The 21,166-nt window shown below is 40.7% G+C and overlaps 1 protein-coding gene across 1 annotated transcript in view; it reads right to left on the reverse strand.

Moving 5' to 3' along the window:
- Positions 1-21,166, reverse strand: part of LOC120928642 (cAMP-specific 3',5'-cyclic phosphodiesterase 4D) — a 418,990-nt gene that overhangs the window by 82,096 nt on the left and 315,728 nt on the right. The gene's annotated exons all lie outside the window — the stretch shown is intronic.

Raw genomic sequence — 21,166 nt, forward strand, 5'->3', positions numbered from 1 at the left:
TCGGGTGACTCCATAGCAAGTTGCTTGCTGTGAGGGCCCTTGGCAGGAAGAAGGGGCCAGGAGCTCTGGCAATGGACCCGAGAAAAGAAGTACCTGGGCTGGTCTGTGCAAAACCATTACACAGTGCAGGTAAATATAACAAGTTATTTTTTTAACAAAAATAAACAAGACTTTAGTTTCACTTTAAAAGCAGGAGCGTGCTGCCAGCAAGCGCCTTGATTTTATGTTTTGAGCTCATTTCACTTGCCTGCAGTTGTTTTCAAAGTAGAACTGTGGCCTATGCTTTATGTATTCTGATAACTACAAATTTTTAAACACTAAAGACTTTAAACTTCTGTAGCTACAGGCACTGTGGAGAAAATGATTATCAAAATTGCAGCTCAGGCACCCCTACCAGCTTTGAACAGGCACACAGTCAGAATAATGTTAAAGGGTCACTAAAGGAATTTTTTTTTTAGCTTCCTTTACCTTACTGCAGTCCTGGTTTCATGTCCTCATTGTTCGTTTTTGCTTTGATGTTGCTGTAATTCCTCTCTGTTCTGGACACTTCCTGGTTGTCTGTTTCCTGATCACCACAGTACTGGGAGATTTCTCATTGTGGTGACTAATCAAGGAGGTGCGATTACTGTGTGTCAGCACCAATCCAGTTTCATTTTACAAAGCATCACTGCCCTCTATTGGCTCTTTGTCTCTGTACATCAGAGAACCAGGAAACAACAGCAAAAACAAAAACTAAACTGTAGGTACATTATATGATTGGTTTTTATCTATTTTTAATCTTTTTAAAGGGAATCAGTTAACTATTATCTCTCTATACCAGGGGTGTCAAACTGGCGGCCCTCCAGCTGTTGCAAAACTACAAGTCCCATGAGGCATTGCAAGGCTAACAGTTACAAGCATGACTCTCACAGGCAGAGGCATGATGGGACTTGTAGTTTCGGAACAGCTGGAGGGCCGCTAGTTTGACACCCCTGCTCTATACCCTGTAAACAGTCATTTCAGCTAAAAAAATGTTTCCTTTAGTGACCCTTTTAATAAATAAAAATAAATAGAATACACACAGAGCAGGAGCTGAGGAAGAATACACACAGAACAGGTGCACGGAAAAAGAGGAGAAAGAAAGACCCAACTTGAACAACTTCACTGCTTCCATTAGGAAAAATCAGGATGAATTACTCCACAGAGGATGTAACTACAGAGGTCATCACTGGTTTACATTTTAAAGTCTATTTACTGTTTAAGAATTTGTAAATATTTGATTGACCATAGCCTGGCAACCATTTTTTTCTTTAAAGTATTTATTTTCTGTAATGTAGACCCCATTTCAGAGTTTATCAATTAGGACTCTATGGTTCTTTAGGAGGAGCCCACTGTGTCACTACATAGAGGACTTTAAAGCAGGTTATATATAGACTACAAAGCAAAAGCCCCATTTAAGGGAGAAGGTAACGTGTGGCAACATTTGATTTTAAAAAGTGGAACATAAAAGTCACCATGCCTATCTTTTGTTCCGTCACGCTTAAATCCTTTATTGATAGGCACGTTTCTAAAGCAAAGTACAAGAACATGCAACTGAATTGGGGAAGAGCAGTAATTGTATCAAACAGTACATGCTAGATAAAAAGCTCATCATTAGTCATTCTGCACAAAGGGAACATTTTATACAGAGAATGGAACATGTTGCAGTTAGAGGGACAATAATTATTATAATTTCTGTGCCAATTAGGACAACTCTGTCTTCTTTTTACCTTTCTTTTAAGGGACACCAAATATGTAAAGGACAATAAACTGAACCCGTACATTTATGGCTGCAGGAAATATGTCGTAGGTGGGGATGCCTGCTGGTGACAGCTACATTTCTTGGTGTATACTGCCCTCTAATGTTCAAAGACGAGATAATTCCATAAATCTGGAAAGTCTTTATTAAAAGCCAACCCATTTACGGTGGGATTTTCTTCTTTTACACCTTGTTTTTGTCCTATTTGTAAAAATAAAAGTTTGATGGGTTTGTTCGCTATTTTTCATAGCTGTTCAATTGGTTCAGCTGTTTTGCTGAATTTTATTAAAATACGTACGCAACATGTAAATGGTAAATGGTCTTTCAATTGTAGTGACAATGGTGTATGTAATAATGGGGCATCTCCATCCACTTGTTCCAATTTTTCCACAAATACATAACTTTTCACATTCAAATACACTGTATCCGTTTTTCCAGTACACCAGCTAGCTCTTTAGTCCTTCATAAATATGGCTGAAAAAGTTAGAATGAAGCCTCCCCAAAAAAAAAAAAAAAAAAATGATGGTCTCTCCCCCACACAATATAATCCACATGGACATTTCAAAATATAGATTACGGGGCAGATCCACGTAGATCGGCGCTTCTCTCCGCCGGGCGTAGTGTATCTAAGATACACTACGCCGCTGTAACTTAATTTTTTTTTTCGAATCCTCAAAGAATGTGCGCCGTAAGTTACGGCGGCGTAGTGTATCTTTGGCGGCGTAAGGGCGCGGAATTCAAATGGATGTGATGGGGGCGTGTTTTATGTAAATATGTTGTGACCCGACGTAAACAACGTTTATTTTGAACGGCGCATGCCGTCCGTGGGGGTATACCAGTGCGCATGTTCGAAATTAAACCCGTACAAGCCAATGCTTACGACGGTGACGTCATTTTACGCAAATCCCTATTCGCAAACGACGTAAAAAATCCAAAATTCAACGCGGGAACGACGGCCATACTTAACATTGAGTATGCCTCATAATAGCAGCTTTAACTATACGCCGGAAAAAGCCGAACGCAAACGACGTAAAAAAATGCGCCGACCGGACGTACGTTCGTGGATCGCCATAACTAGCTAATTTGCATACTCAACGCGGAATTCTACGGAAACGCCACCTAGCGGCCGGCGGAAAAAATGCACCCAAGAACCGACATCGTACTAAGACGTACGCCTGTCGGATCGATCCCAGATGCCGTCGTATCTTGTTTTGTAGATACAAAACAAAGATACGATGCGGGAACTTTAAAATTATGTGGCGTATCAATAGATACGCCGGCGTAATTCTTTTGTGGATCTGCCCCTACATATGTACTCTGACATGTAAAAAAATTCTTTAATTGTCTATAGATTTTCCTGATTGGGGAATGAGTAAAATGACTGGAACATACAAGATAGACAGGGGAAGGAACCATTCCGCACATCACTTTCTCACTTTGAAATTCTAACTTAACCATATCCTTTATGCCCGTACACACGACCTGAAAAATCGGATGACAGATCGTCTGACTTTTTCCGCTTACTAGTCGCAAGTAGAAATTGAACAGGTTCCCAAAGTCACTAAAATTCCCGTACGACGGAGAAAAAATCGGAAGCGATGTCTGTATTTGTATTGTATTTTCGGATGACAACTGTACTAACTAAACAAAATGTTCATGCTTGTCTGATCTAATAATATCGGATGAACTGTTGTGATCAGCTCTCGAAAGCTCTGTACCAACGATCCGATTATCATACGACTGCGTCTAAAGTGTTATTTTTCGTCCGATTTTCGGATTGTCTGTAAGGCCTCATGTACACTGCTGCTGGTAAACGTACGTTTAGGAGCAGTTGAGCGTTTTTTTCAGCTGCCCCTGAACTCTCCTCTTATCAGTACATGTACACAGGGTCGTTTATAATAGTTTCTAGGCAGTTGAGTTTAGAAGCATTTTTTTTTCAGAGTTATTTGAAATACCAAATGCCTGCAACAGCCTGTAAATGCTGTAACTCGTGTTTAGCCACGTTTCGTTTACAGGCGTTTTTAATGGAGAAATGTTTTAGACAATTTTCAACGTAAAAAATAGCTTCTTAACGCGCCATGTAAACGTGACACAATGGACGTTTTTAAAGGTCGGTTACTATCTGTCAAGTTAAATTGTACAGAAGAGGTTTTAAAACTTCCCGTGTACATGAAGCCCAATATAAAGATTGTAATGGCGGGGCTTGAAATTCCTCAACATCAGGAAAAGCTTCCCAGAATTTCAGTGTTTTTTTGTTTTTTTATCAATATATTTTTATTGGGTTTATCAATTTACAACACTTGAGGTAGTTGCATTCGATATACAAATAAGGTAGTATAATCACCTTGTACAGGCAAACATTTAACAGAAAAAGAATACAGTACTCGGAGACCTAGGCCAGCCTACCCCAATTGGGTACAAACTGTAGGACTGGGAGGTCACCAAGATGATCAGTGGTACACCTATACAACTAAAGTAAAGACAAATAAAGGAGGGGGAGGGAGAAAACTGAATTAAAGGCTGCTGTTAGTCATTATCTATACCAAAGATTCAGTATTTTATACGGTTATTCTTCAGACTATAGGAAGATTATTAAAGTAAGTGAATTTTCCAGTGTTTTTTAATCACTGAATAAATCTGTGCAGAATCTAAATAGTACTGGGAAACCAAAGGCGTTCTCTTGTTCTGTCCATATTGTCGGCTTCCAAGTCCTGCACACTCAACTTTGGTAATTGATCACATTCCACAATAGAGGAGGGATGGAAATAGAGAATTACAATTGAGACAAAGAGAAGTGGAATGGATTTCACAATTAAACACCATTTAACCAAAGGGCTTGAATAAAGACTACAATTTACATTTATTTTTGTAAATATTGTTATAAGTTATTTTTATTTTTTACCGGTATTATATGAAATAACCAGAGACACTGCCAAACTATTTGTCCTCTGAATATTAGCTCCTATGTTTAATTGCATTGTATCTTAAAGAGAAGGTAAAGCCACGCATAGCATACTAGCTTATTATGTAATACTCATCACCGATCGAAGCCCCCACAGCCATCCTCGTACACTGCTCAGGCAGAAGACATCTTTTCTGGGTATCGCGGCTCCGGTGCTGTGATTGGCTGTGATTGTGATTGACTGGGCTTCTTTAGGAACAGCATGATCGCTGTTGCTAAAGTGCGCCTGCGTCTATGGCGCATGCGCCGCAGATATCGGTGCCCATCATTTCTGTAAATATCTCCTAATATCTCCTAAACTGTGGAGGTTTAGGAGATATTGCGAACGCCTACAGGTAGGCCTTAATCTAGGCTTACCTGTAGGTAAAAGTGGTTGTAAAGGGTTTACAACCACTTTAATTGAAGTGATTCAGGTGTTGCCAATTTCTAGTCCAGGAGAAACATGTGTATATATATTATATTATATATATATATATATATATATATATATATATATATATATATATATATATATATATATATATATATATATATATATATATATATATATATATATATATATATATATATATATATATAAAATTCAGGCTGAGTGGGGAAGGTTTGGAGCATCTTTTATGGTTTTTACTGCCATGTGAGGCACGAAAAAATAAATTAATAGAAAAAAGTAAAAACTGAAAAATGAAAACTTTTAACATCCCTTGAGCCTAGGTTCACATTTGTGAGAACGCTGACATTGCATGTGATTCGCACCCACACTGCAGGGCCGATCGCATGCAATGTCTGTGCAATGCGAGTTCAGCCATACAGTTGTATGCCTGAAGACGCATTGAATTTGCACAAAAAAGGGGCTTTTTTTTCCCCGCAAGGAAATCGAATTGCATTGGTGTTCTCACCCATGTGATCCGATTCCTGTGCGAGTTCTGGAGGTGTCATTAACAATGTATTTACATCCACCATGGTTCAAAGAGGGCAGTGTGAGCTGCCTGCAGGAGAGAAGCGATGTGGGAACCGGCACGGTAATAGTGCTGGTTCCCGCAATGCACAAGTCTAAACCTAGGCTGAGACAGCAAAATCCTCCTTCATTTGCGTCTCACACGCTCCCCTCCCAGACACTGCAGCCAACAATTGGAGGGTTTCAGTAACAAAAGTGGGGCTGTCCATCCAGAACGCAGTGGGCAGGACTAGGTGTGGCCAGATGACAGACAAGCTACAGGCTTTTAAATAGACAGGGGCAATGCTGATATCTATGCCCCCTGGAATATCTTCTCATCCCTCTGTAGTCCAAGCACAGTCTGAGGGACAACACAGCTTTAAATTCAGGTGCGACGCAGCCGCGTTATCTACCTATCTTAGGAAGCTGCATTAGATGGACTTTATCAACAGGTGTTTGCAGAACGTTGCAGATGTACTGATAATTAAGTGTTGAAGGGAATATAGAGGGAAATTTACTGCCGTAAAACTGATGCACACATAATCTGGTGCAGCTCTGCATAGTAACCAACATAGTAACATGGAGTCAAATAAAAAATGTAGGATGCTGAAATGCTGACATTCAGAAAAGGTTCAATGTCTAAATACTTCTCTCAGTACACATTTCCTTGTACATTTCAGTCTGGTTGAAAAAAAGACAAGTTTGTCTAATAAAAAGCGGAAAAAATGATACAATCCTATACTCACACCTGATCCACAGGAAGGCCAAAAAAAAGACCAAATTTGTTCCAGCAGGGGAAAAAAAATCCTTCCTGATCCGCCGAGAGGCCATTGGATATTCCTTGGATCCACTTTACCTATAAATCTTAGTACCCAGTTATATTATATAGATTTAGGAAACAATCCAGACGTTTTCTAAAGCAATCTACTGAGCTGGCCAGAACCACCTCTGCAGGGAGTATAGTCCACATTTTCACAGCTCTAATGCCCTGTACACACGATCGGTTCGTCTGATGAAAACAGTCCGATGGACCGCTTATCGGACGAATCGATCGCGTGTAGGCCCCATCGGTGAAAAAAAATAGAACCGGTTTTAAAATGTTCTGAGGTTTAAAAAAACGATAGAAAAAACGATCGTCTGTGGGGAAATCCATCGCCATCGTCAAAAATCCATGGATGCTCAGAATCAAGTCGACGCATGCTCGGAAGCATTGAACTTCATTTTTCTCTGCACGTTGTTGTGTTTTACGTCACAGCGTTGGGACACGATCGGATTTTTAACTGATGGTGTGTAGGCAAGACTGATGAAAGTCAGCTTCATTGGATATCTGATGAAAAAAATCCATCGGTCCGTTTTCATCGGATGAACCGATCGTGTGTACGTGGCATTACTGTGAAGAAACCTTTCCGTATTTGGGAGATTAAATCTATTTTCCTCTAGACGTAAAGAGTGCCCAAGTTCACTACATGGACCACTTATGTATCACATGTTGATCATATCTCCCCTTAATCTCTTCTTCTCAAAATGGAATGAATTCAGTTCCTCGAATCTTTCCTCATAGCTGAGCTCCTCCATGCCTCTTATCAGTTTGGTTGCCCTTCTCTGTACTTTCTCCAGTTCCCCAATATCCTTTTTGTGAACTGGTTTCCAAAACTTCTCTGCATATTCCAGATGAGGTCTTACTAATCTCTCCAGTATCTTCCCAACTATAGAAGTTAAACTAACAGGTCTATAGTTACTTGGTAAAGACTTTGTTCCCTTTTTAAATATGGGCACCACCTTGGCCCTGCGCCAATCCTGTGGTACTATTCCAGTCATTTACAAGTCCCTTAAAAATTAGAAACAATGGCTTTGAAATGAGAGCTCAAGTCTTTTAGGATCCGTGGGTGGATGCCATCTGGTCCAGGTGCTTTATTCACCTTTATTCTGTCTAAATATTTCTGAACCATATCTTTCTTGAGCCATTGTGCATCATTTGGGGCTGTGTCACTATCACCCCCATTATGGACATGAGCTCCCCCATGCTTCTTTCTATACACAGAGCTTAAAATTTAATAAATATGTCTCCTCTTTGTCCCCAGTCACCCACAAATGTAAAGTTCCATGCTCTCCAATTTCTTGTGACTACTCATGGCAACGTCTGCTGCAATTTGATAAAATGCTACCATGATCAGCTTCACCAGATTCTGCACTCTACAGTTTTAGTAAATCAACCCCATTGCGTGTTAATGCCCCAAAACAATCTTGTCCCTCACTGTCTGATTAACCCCAAAAAATTGGCATTTCATTCAATTACAGCAGACGGTCACATCTACAATGCTAATATCTATATCAGATGTATGCAACCATAATACTGATAACAGTAAGTAGTCCTTCATCCCATCTGCTTGTTCTAGGTCTGTATACATTAGAATATGAAATCTGCATCTACAGGCCAGACGTCACACATCTGATCCCACACTACCATGGTACAAAGGAATTGTAAGTATAGCTCATAATTTTGCTAAGTGCATTATCTTCTGTGGGGCTCATGATCTTAGAACATAAGTTGAAGAGCGCTCCTGACACCACTACTGGCATGCGTCACTAACACCAGATTAAGATGGCCTCCTGTGAAGATAAACAACGTACGCACATAGACTTGTGTAGCCATTGCATAACAACACATTCTACACCGGGGGGGATTATGTAGCTGTCATAGTCTTCGGTCTGGACAACTGCCATACATGTTGTATAGTGCAATGCATTATATTATGGTACTGATCTATTTAATACTGCTTGTAAAAGCACATACATCACAATAGACCTCATCTATCAAAGTGTCTGAAATAAGCCTTTACTGACCAATGGCAGCCAATCACACTTAAGCTTTCACTCAAATACTCAGTAGAGGTTGAATATGATTGGTTGTTTTTAGGGCCGAAACAACTAATCGATTAATCGTCAACTAATCGATTATGAAATTAATCTATTACAATTTTCATAATCGATTAATCGGCCAGTAACATAATGGGGTTAAAAAAACTAAAATGAGCCCTTTATAGTACAAAAAAGCAAATCGCTACTGTAAATATTACTTTCACTGTCCCACAGTAAAAAAATGAACCCCTTACAGTAGCGATTATTTACTCTTTTTGTACTAATTTTCGTTTTTTTAACCCCATTATGTTACTAAACATCTCAGGCCGGGGTCACACCTCTGTTTTTTGGTGCTTTTTGCAGAAGCACACTACAGTTCATGTACATGTTTTCCTATGGGACACGTTCACATCCATGATTTTTTTTCAGCTGTTCCGTATTTGGAAAGGGCAAGGACTTTTTTTTGGTTCAATATACTTCAATGGAGAAGCTTCAGAAAAGCATGTAATGTATTTTTGCGGCAATTTGTGTTTTGTAATCTGCCCAACAACAAATTGGCCTCAAAAAATGTAAAAATGCTAATTTTCTTTTTTTTTAATGCTATTATCCGATTAATCGAAACAATAAATCGGCCAACTAATCGATTATGAAAATAATCGTTAGTTGCAGCCCTAGTTGTTTTGCGGTAACACAGACACGTTTCAGACTTTTTATCCAAACTTACCCCTTGCATGTAATATTGAAATCTGGGAATTTATTTTTATTTGAAGTTGACTCTGGCAGCACAATGGCTTAGTGGTTAGTACTTCTGCCTGACAGCACCGGGGTCCTTGTTTCAAATCCTGGCCAGGACACCATCTGCATAGAATTTTAGGATTTGCATGTTCTCCCTGTACTTGTGTAGGTTTCCTCCCACATTTCAAAAGATATGTCGGTAGGTTAATGGCTCCTGTCTAAATTGGCCCTAGTATGTGTGTTTGCATGTGAGATGGGGGCCTTAGATTGTAAGCTCCTTGGGAGAATGTACAATATATGTAAAGCACTACTTGAATTATTGACACTATATAATCACCTGTAATAAAGAAAGGATTAGAATTCTTAGATTGTAAACTATTAGAATAAATTGTATTGTAATTGTACTGTCTGCCTGTATGTTGTGAAGCACTGCGTAAACTGTTGACACTAAATAAATTAAAATTTAATAATTTATGTTGCTGAATTTAAACAATTGAGTACTGTTCCGTGATATTTTTTTTTATTTTCATTAACATACAATTGTTCAGGACAAGCTTTTGGGGTATGTCCCCTTCTTCAGGGTCCCAGGTACTGCTAGAACCTTGAAGGGGACATACCCGAAAAAAGCTTGTCCTGAACAATTGTATGTTAATGCAAATTAAAAAAGTATCACGGACAGCACTCAACTGTTTCTGTTGCAAGGACATGAATACGGCTACAATCACCTAATGCTGAATTTGAATGTCAGTTTTTACCATTATACTGATTGCATATCTGACCAGCAGATGGCACCATTACACCAAATACTGACAACCACCTACATTACCAGGACTATTCCAGTGATCATATAGGGGGCAAACATGTTATATGTAATCTGCTCACCAATTCTGTTCATTGAAAACAAGTATTATCAGTATAATGTGATGCTTTTAACATGATCATAGGCAGCAGTCAGGTGTGCATGCACATTCTGGCCGCTAATACAGCAGCCATGTGTTACAGCTACATAGGATTTATTTTTCACATTTTTCGGCAAACAAGGATGTGTTTGTGTCAGCAGTACAATGTGTGTGGCATCCACTATGTGCCATCTACTATGGCCTGCCGCCCTAGTCCGCTGCACACGAGTTCTACATTGGAATCCGGCCTTCTCCAACACACAACGCTCCCATTCCAAGAACATTCCCAACACACTCCTTCCAATATAGCAATTTACTTTTGCTGCTCTCGGCGTGGCATTTCTTATAAAGGAAATGTTTTTAGATTTGTAGTATTCATTGCATCAGTGGTAGGTATTGTTTGATGATCCAACTCCTGAACATACAGTATATTACAATAACAAATAAAACAAACTCAATTTATTTTAGGTATTTGTTTAGTGCCAAAATATCCCCCCCCCCCCCCCCCCAAGCAAAAATAAGTCATACAAAGCCATACGAGGAACAGCACACCTAAAACGCAGATCCTCCACAAAGCAATTCAAGTGGTTCAAGGTTCTTTACATTTGCATTAGTAAAAAATAACTTATGAGTGCACCTCCCCCCCCCCCACCCAGGCCCCATTATACTTACCTGAGCCCCATCTAAATCCAGCTATGTGCATGAGAGCAGCAGCTCTCCCATGTGTCTTGTTCCTCATTGGCTCCTGCTGCTGTCAATCACACCCAGAGAGCCAATGAGGACAGAGCAGGGAGCAAGCCTGCTTGCATGTCCACATAGCAAGAGGCTTGCTATTGGGGGCACACGGCAGGTGGGAGAAGCCATGACCGCCGGCAGGGGGACCAAAAAGAAGAGGCTGTGGTGTGCTCTGTACAAAACCATTTAACAGAGCAGGTAAGTATAACATCGTTGTTTTTTAAATTTTCTTTAGAATTACTTGAAATCAAAAAAAAAAAAAAATAATAATATTAGTTAAATCCAAGCGCAACTGAATTTTGTTCTATATTTATATATAATGCCAACAACTTGCACAGTACTTTACACTGTACATTCACATCAGTCCCTATCCTCCAAGAGCTTACAATCTAAGGACCTGATCTCACACGCACACACATTCTAGGGCCAGTTAACTTACCAGCATGTCCTTGGTGTGTGAGGAAAACTACACAAGCACAGGGAGTACCATTCAAACCCCATACAGGTTGTGTATTTAGACTGAGGAACCTAGTGCTGACATGGCAGAAGTGCTAACCACTAGGTTATCATGCTGCTCATGTGTATGTACCTAGTATCATTTCTATACATGATGAATATTTCTGTTGTGGTTCCATGCCATCTGTTGGAAGCAATAATCATACAGGTCACACTGCTTGCTTTAGACTACGGTAGTGAAGAGCACCTAACTTCCATGTTGCTGTATTGTCAGCCTACAGTCAAACTGAAGCTATTAGGGAGAATGGTGGTGCCATCGCGGGGCGATATTTAAAAAGGCAACCATGGCTCCACACTTTACAGGCCAGAATACCACCCACAGCATCATTGGGTCAAGAGGTTCAGTAAACTCAGTTAGGCATGGCCTACTTGGGGGTAGGCCAGCCTTCCAAATATTGGATCTGTTCTTTAAAGTGTAATTCCACTTTCATGGGGGAATAAAATTACGAATATAAAAACAAAAAAGATTAACATAGCATATACAATTGCTACAAAAGTCATATTGTATTTGAATGTTATTAAAAATGACCTTTCCATGAGGAATGTGTAGCTATTTTCTTTCCTTGTCTTGCTGTTTACCATGTATGTGCAATATAAATTTAATAAAAAAAAAAAAAAAACTTTCCTTTTCAATCTGCAGCCAATATCATTTTCTGTAAAATGCAATATGGCAACCTGGGGGTGTTTTGTACATGGTGTATAGAACGACCCCGGAAATGTAGCTTCCTGGTTGTGCGGTTGGCTCACTGATTTTACAAGCCACATTTTTGGCATCCCCTGCAACAAAAATGTAATTTTTGGTAAAAAAATAAATATTCCCAAAGGGAAATCACATCTAAAAAGGGATGTAGACCCTGCCACTTTCCTCTTTAGAACCCTGCAAATGCAGCAGCTGAGTGATAATTATAAAGTCACTCCCATTCACTGTGGACATGGACACAAACAGTTATTTATTCAGAATAACTAAAAGGTAGGAATCTGCAACCAAGTTTATTTAATGTAATAAATGTTTTATATTCAATTAAATGTATCAAACAAATGTGGAGTTACTCTTTAAATGCATCTTTTCAGGTCCAAAATAAAAATAAATAAAAAAGTAGCACAAAATAAAGAAGACATGTATAAGACATAGAGGGTATATTATGTCTGACCCCGCACAGCCCAAGCTCCCATAGTGGCTATGCCAGATGGTAAGATTTTCCTGCAGTAATCTCTAATTGGATTTTACATAAATCTGTAAATTGGACTAGCATGGCTTACAAAATATGGACGGTTAAGCGAGAAATGTGCCCATTATTCCACACAGGAGAGGAAAATCTGTGTCCTCCCGATTTCTCCATTGCGCACATTCTGGATTCTCCTTTCCTGTGTAGCACAGAATCATTTGACTGGGACTCCCAGAGGACAAAGCACAATGACGTCAAACACCTGACACACAGGAAGCGCTTCAGCTTTCCATCTGACATGCCAGCCTGTGCAGCAGCCAAAGCCTGCAGAGACTTCAGCTATTTGCTCTATTTTCTGTGTGCTCGGGCCTTCAGTCAGTGCAGAGGGAAAGGAGGGGGGGGGGTGTTCTGTATAATGCCAACTATGCGGCTGGAGGGTTAAAGTAGCCTGGAACCTCTCCTTAGGTGCCGCAGCTATTTAGGAGCATGTCAGAAATATGACAGACAGCATCCTCACAAACTACGCACACAGTAACCTCACAGACAGGAAGCGTGTCCTTTCCACTGAAATCCTGTACCTCGTCCCTCCTCAGTAATGTCATTTTCAGATTTCACCAAACTGCAGGGAGTGGAGCACATTCACAGAATACAGCCGACCAGCTCAGACGTTCTATGAGGAGAAGGAAAAATATCCAATGAGATGGCGGTGGGTATAGGAGTAGTAGAGTAGTAGTTCTTCCCATTGTACGGTGTCTGATCGAGACTGCGGGGGGCTTCCGCATGGAGGTCCGGGCTCACCACTGGACATACTAGTCACTTATTCTCTTTTCATCTTCCTAAATGTCTTCAATATTTAAACCCAAAAACAAATGTGTCTGCTGGGCTTTCCTGAAGACCCTGAATTGAAAATTTTAGAGCCTAATGCCTTGTACACACGATCGGTTTTCACGGCAGTAAAAAGTCAGCCGGGAAAACCGAGGGGAAAGCCAAGAACCTGCTCGGCAGCTTTTCCCCTACACACAGCTGGTTTTCCTAGCAGGAAAACTGCCATGAGAGCTTTGGCCGGGAAACCTGGCGACATGTATGCTCCAGCGCAGTGTTTCCCCATAGGAAAACTGCCGGGAAAAAGACCGCCGGGAATCGCGGCAGGAAAAAAGAAAGGTTCCAGCGGCTAGTTCTCCACTAGGATCGCTTTTACACAGAGAGCTGACTTCCGGCTCTAAAAAACGGTAATGGGGAAGCAAAACCCAAAAACAAACATTATTTTGTAGCTTACCAATTCTTATATGTGATGGCCTCATTAGTTTCCCTTTTTAAGCTTTCTTCTATTTTCATCTGGTGATCCAGGTAGCAAGTCTGTTTTTTTAAAACAAGCCAGCAAAATGCATCAGTTTACATTAATGAGAAACCATTTAAAATTGCAGTAAACTCCCATGCATAATTTGTACCTATAGGCAAGCCTATAATAAGGCCTACCTATAGGTACTATAAATATGTACGTGCACTGTTCCTTCAGAGTCAGAGGCCACTGCCCCACCGCGAGACATCAGGCTGCCCTGCATTGGCTGCCAGTTGGTCAGAGGGTGCGTTTTAAAATTCTAACACTTGTTTTTAAAGCGTTTCACGGGCTAGGACCCGCCTATCTATGTGAGAAATTGAATAGACATGTTACTGGCCGCTCCCTTAGATGGAGCTGCCAATTCCGTTTGGAATAGCCAAAGAGTCGGCTGAAAAAATGGGGGGGCAGGGCTTTTTCTGTCCTTGGCCCGAGAGAATGGAATCTACTTCCCCTAAGTCTTAGACAGAGTCCTGACCTACCCACATTCAGGAGGGATCTAAAAACCTATCTGTGGGCAGAGGCAGATTGATAGGAAGAGTGAGGTTAGGGTCATTCTGGCGGGAAGCACTGCTAGATCTGTTGGGAATTGTGTGTTGTCTCTCTTTTGGTCTTATGTGATTTCTATGGTTTTGTACTGTATTGGTTTTATGGTGTTATATTGTTGTTTTATTATTTGATTTTAATTGTGGTACATATTTTATATTGTTACTATGTTAATTTATGCCTGTAACACTCGGTCCTGTTGTGAATTGTTAAGGTCTGGAAGCGTTTCGATACCTTCGGGTGATTCTACGCTATACAAGCAATAAGCAATAAACAATAAGAGTCAGTTAGGGATCAGACATTAATGGAGAGTGGAATGGGGATAGATGGGGCTCATTAATGATGGGAATAGTACCACTGGATTGGCGTAGAGCCAATGTGGTGCCCGTATTTAAAAAGGGAACAAAGTCTTTACCAAGTAACTATAGACCGGTTAGTTTAACTTCTATAGCTGGGAAGATACTGGAGAGATTAATAAAAGACCACATGGATGAGTTCTTGCTGAAAAAAAAACTAATAGTAATAAAAAAAGCTGCGGTTTCAAAAGCGAGCAAAGTCCTTTCTTGTAATAAGAGAGGTATGGACTCCAGAGAGAGAGAGATATCATTTTGCCCCTGTACTAATTAGTAAGACCTCATCTGGAATATGCAGTTCAGTTTTGGGCCCCAGTTCTCAAAAAGGATATCGGAGAACTGGAGAAAGTGCAGAGAAGGGCAACCAAACTGATAAGAGGCATGGAGGAGCTCAGCTATGAGGAAAGATTAGAGGAACTGAATTTATTCACTCTTGAGAAGAGGAGAATAAGGGGGGATATGATCAACATGTACAAATATATAAGAGGTCCATATAGTGAACTTGGTGTTGAGTTATTCACTTTACGGTCAACACAGAGGACAAGGGGGCACTTTAAGTCTAGAGGAAAAGAGATTTCATCTTCAAATACCGAAAGGTTTCTTCGCAGTAAGAGCTGTGAAAATGTGGAACAGACTCCCTCCAGAGGTGGTCCTGGCCAGCTCAGTAGATTGCTTTAAGAAAGGATTCTTTCCTAAATGTACAGAATATAACTGAGTACTAAGATTTGTAGGTAAAGTTGATCCAGGGAAAATCCGATTGCCTCTCGGGGATCAAGAAGGAATTTTTTTCCCCTGCTGTAGCAAATTGGATCATGCTCTGCTGGGGTTTTTTGCCTTCCTCTGGATCAACTGTGGGTATGGTGTATGGGATTGTACTATGTTTTTTATTTTGTTTATTTTTTTGTTTTTGAACTGAATGGACTTGTGTCTTTTTTCAACCTGACTAACTATGCAAGAGTCCTGTGCCGTAAACGGTGGCTCCCGCGTACATGTGCGGGAGTGATGTCATCATGACTCTGGCCAATCACACAGCCAGATTTCACAAAGAAAGATGGGTGAAGAGGGACGCCTTGTTGGCGGTGATATGGACGCCTTGTCAGCGGTGACTGCTCTCCGCTGGAATGACTTCATTCTATGGTAATGCACGGTACACAGGATTAGATCATTGGACGAATGGTCGTCCATTTTTTTTTGCATGCCAATCTCAGATCGAACCTGAAGAGTTTACTAAAGTCATGAAAATTCTTGTACGACAGAATAAAAATTCAGCCGTGATTTAAAGGTGTGGTTCACCCTAAAAACTACTTTTTTTTTATTACACTGGCCCCCCACATTACAATACGATTAAGGCTATTATTATTTTTTTATGCTGTACATACCTTTGTACAGCTATTCACCCGTGGCTTCCGGCTTGCGAGTCCCGCGGGAGTGGGCGTTCCTAACATGTCTGTGATTGACGTTTTGACCAAAAACAAGCTCCCCCCGTCGTGTAAGCAGCGTCACTGTTGGCGAAAGGAGCCGAACGGTGAGTCGGCGCTATACTGCGCATGCGCATCGCCGTTCGGCTCCTTTCGCCAATCGTGACGCAGCTTACGCGACGGGGGGAGCTGATTTTTGGTCAAAACGTCAATCACAGACATGTTAGGAACGCCCACTCCCGCGGGACTCGCAAGCCGGAAGCCACGGGTGAATATGCTGTACAAATGTACAGCATCAAAAAAAATAAATAAATAGCCTTAATCGTATTGTAATGTGGGGGGCCAGTGTAATAAAAAAAAAGTAGTTTTTAGGGTGAACCACCCCTTTAATGTGTTGTAGTGCATTTGTATTGCATTTTCGAACGACAACTGTACTGATTAAAAATGAAAATCGTACTGGCATCGTATGAAAAAAAAATTGTGCATGTCCGATCGGATAATAATCAAATGAACTGTCATGATCGGCTGTTGAAAGCTCTGTGCCAACGATCAGATTATCGTACGATCGCTCCGAAAGCGGTATTTTTTCTACGAATTTCTGATCGTGTGTATGGGGCTCAAGTTTTAAGTAAGTTATGCGATGCATACCAACACATTGTGGCTTTACTTTGCAGGTTCCAAAAAAAAACACGATTTACTACCACTTTAACACTGGCGGGGGGAGATTAAAATTATCCTCTTATTTATTCATGTAAACCTTTATCCTAAAAAGGAAAAATCTGATTATAGAGTATGAACCAAAGTTTGGCTTCAATTTAATAGTGTATCTAAATCTGGGAATACATTTAACACTCCCCTTCCTCCAGGATGACTACACTGCTGTCTGATGTGCCTCCTGTGCTCATTCATCCGGAGTTGTGTCTCATTAATACAGGAGGTGTGTTACTGGATGCAGTCATCATATCTAATGATTGGTAAGCTACAATATAATACGTTTGGTTTTTGGATTAATACCGCTTTAATTGTCTTGACTGAATGGATGAGCAATTAAAAAAAAAACTTGCCGCCCACCCCTGACCCGCTTCAATAAGCAGAAGCTAAATAAATGTGGAAGAGCCTCATCCTCCTAGCATTGTGTAGCCTACATTGAGACGTGTGACAGCTCCCGGTAAGGTGGCGGTGAGACGGCATGAGGGCCGGTGTGTAAATAACACCGCATGATGACCCGTTTGGTTTCCCTGTGAACAGAAAAACAAACTGTGCCGAGCTCATCACATGCGTGCCACAGCGTGCCACCATAAATCACCCTGACCGAGGATCAGCCTTTCAAAAGGCACATGTCTCACACCGGCCTGCTGGACGGGGCTCCTGTTTCATTTATGGCTTTTTAGTATCCCCTCTGAAGATGCCTGCATGGGAAATAGGTCAAAATCCATTTAAAGGAAACCTGTCATTGGAGAAATACCGGGCTGCCTATCCTTTCCACACAGAGCATTTCACTTTAATGCTTTCAAGAACTGACCCTGAAGGAGGACACAGGTCGGGACAATTGGCTTTTTCTGGCATCCCCGATCTACATACAGTACTTGTTCCAGTTCAGTAACTCAGAAGGCATCATCATACCATCCATACCGTGCATCCGGAAAGTATTCACAGCGCTTCACTTTTTCCACATTTTCTTATGTCACAGCCTTGTTCCAAAATGGATTCAATTCATGATTTTCCTCAAAATTCTACAAACAATACCCCATAATGACAATGTGAAAGACAATTGTTTGAAATTCTCAAATGCTGAACATGTTCTTCTCTGGCTGGGCGCATAATTCAGACGGAAGCATTCTTCAATAGATAAATGACTTTTCTGTAATACAGTTCTGCAAAGCCAGGTATTCGCCAGCCACTTCTTACATGGTTAGTTCATAACGTTCCAGAGGTTTACACAAATGACATCCCACTTTAAAGTGGTTTTAAATCCACTTTAAAAAAAAAAAAAAAAAAAAAACACCACCACCTGCAAGACAAAGGCATAATGAGCTAGTATGCATAGCATACTAGCTTGTTGTGCAATACTCGCCTCAGATCGAAGCCCCCACAGCCCCTGGTACACCACTCGGGTGGCCGACATCTCTTTCGGGGGTTACTTCCAGGTATCGCAGCTCCAGTGCTGTGATTGGCCGGAAACAATCGGTGCCCGCCATTATTGTAAATATCTCCTAAACCGTGGAGATATTTTGAGCACCTACAGGTAAGCCTTAATTTAGGCTTACCTGTAGGTAAAAGTGGTTGTAAAGGGTTTACAACCACTTTAAGAGTGTCAGTGTGTACACACCAGAGCATGGCTATTACAGGAACGCAGCCTCAAATAGGGCAGCATAGTGGCGTAGCGATGAGCACTTTGTCACACCGTATTTGTGCAGCGGTCTTAAAAGCACACTTTTTGGAGGGGAAAAAATACACTTTCTTTAATAAAAAAAATAAGACAACAGTAAAGTTAGCCCTTTTTTTTTATATATATTGTGAAAGATAATGTTACACCGAGTAAATTAATACCCAACATGTCACGCTTCAAAATTGCGTCTGCTCCATAGGCAACGTTTGAGAAATTGTACAGGTTGCATGCTTTGAGTTATAGAGGAGATCTAGGACTAGAATTATTTCTCTCGCTCTACCAATCGCAGCAAAACCTCACATGTGTTTGAACACCGCTTTCATATGCGGGCGCTACTCGCATATGCGTTCGCTTCTGCGCGTGAGCTCGGCGGGCTGGGGTGCGTTTCTGGCTCCTAACTTTTTTAGCTGGCTCCTAGATTCCAAGCAAATTTGTCAAACCCTGATTATTATATAATATATATATATATATATATATATATATATATATTTTACACATATACACATACATAAACACAAAACCACTATATGGTTCCTTTAAGTCTGCTTTAATGCATCATAAAAACCGCACCGGATGAGAAATAATGTACAATAGATGCAAGAAGATAACAGGCAGACCGAAACTAGCACTACAGAGCTGATAAGATAAAATAGTATTAGCAAACACCTCTACAAAGAAATGATGTAGTCACCGCTGATTGTAAAGTTATCAGGTTTGAAATCACAGCTTACCTATAAGAAACGGAATCTATAATGTTATCATTATTTACCAGCCATAATACTGGCACAGCAACCGGATAGCAATAGACGAAGACAATTATTTGTAGGAATATTAGAACGGATGTTTCTCGCAAATATTTATTTTAATTTTCTAAAAATGCTTGGGTCTTTTAAGGCTACATGCACACAAGAAATTCTAAAAAAGTGTTTCTGGACGTCAGATTGCTGGCAAGAAACGTTGCTTCAAAAACACACTTGTAACAGCGTTTAGCGCGTTTTTGAGCGTCAGCATTTTTGGGCATTTTTTTTTTTATTATTATTACACCAGCTCTGCATCAGTTACAGTGCCTTGCGAAAGTATTCGGCCCCCTTGAACTTTTGCCAAATTTCAGGCTTCAAACATAAAGATATACAACTGTAATTTTTTTTTGAAGAATCAACAACAAGTGGGACACAATCATGAAGTGGAACGAAATTTATTGGATATTTCAAACTTTTTTTAACAAATAAAAAACTGAAAAATTGGGCGTGCAAAATTATTCAGCCTCTTTACTTTCAGTGCAGCAAACTCTCTCCAGAAGTTCAGTGAGGATCTCTGAATGAACCAATGTTGACCTAAATGACTAATGATGATAAATAGAATCCACCTGTGCGTAATCAAGTCTCCGTATAAATGCACCTGCACTGTGATAGTCTCAGAGGTCCGTTTAAAGCGCAGAGAGCATCATGAAGAACAAGGAACACACCAGGCAGGTCCGAGATACTGTTGTGGAGAAGTTTAAAGCCGGATTTGGATACAAAAAGATTTCCCAAGCTTTAAACATCCCAAGGAGCACTGTGCAAGCGATAATATTGAAATGGAAGGACTATCAGACCACTGCAAATCTACGAAGACCTGGCCGTCCCTCTAAACTTTCAGCTCATACAAGGAAAAGACTGATCAGAGATGCAGCCTAGAGGCCCATGATCACTCTGGATGAACTGCAGAGATCTACAGCTGAGGTGGGAGACTCTGTCCATAGGACAACAATCAGTCTCTGTATACTGCACAAATCTGGCCTTTATGGAAGAGTGGCAAGAAGAAAGACATTTCTTAAAGATATCCATAAAAAGTGTTGTTTAAAGTTTGCCACAAGCCACCTGGGAGACACACCAAACATGTGGAAGAAGGTGCTCTGGTCAGATGAAACCAAAATCAAACTTTTTGGCAACAATGCAAAACGTTATGTTTGGCGTAAAAGCAACACAGCTCATCACCCTGAACACACCATCCCCACTGTCAAACATGGTGGTGGCAGCATCATGGTTTGGGCCTGCTTTTCTTCAGCAGGGACAGGGAAGATGGTTAAAATTGATGGGAAGATGGATGGAGCCAAATACAGGACCATTCTGGAAGAAAACCTGATGGAGTCTGCAAAAGACCTGAGACTGGGACGGAGATTTGTCTTCCAACAAGACAATGATCCAAAACATAAAGCAAAATCTACAATGGAATGGTTCACAAATAAACATATCCAGGTGTTAGAATGGCCAAGTCAAAGTCCAGACCTGAATCCAATCGAGAATCTGTGGAAAGAACTGGAAACTGCTGTTCACAAACGCGCTCCATCCAACCTCACTGAGCTCGAGCGGTTTTGCAAGGAGGAATGGGCAAAAATTTCAGTCTCTCGATGTGCAAAACTGATAGAGACCTACCCCAAGCGACTTACAGCTGTAATCGCAGCAAAAGGTGGCGCTACAAAGTATTAACTTAAGGGGGCTGAATAATTTTGCACGCCCAATTTTTCAGTTTTTTATTTGTTAAAAAAGTTTGAAATATCCA

This window comes from Rana temporaria, chromosome 1 (genome assembly GCF_905171775.1).
Source record: "Rana temporaria chromosome 1, aRanTem1.1, whole genome shotgun sequence".
Classification (NCBI taxonomy): Eukaryota; Metazoa; Chordata; class Amphibia; order Anura; family Ranidae; genus Rana; species Rana temporaria.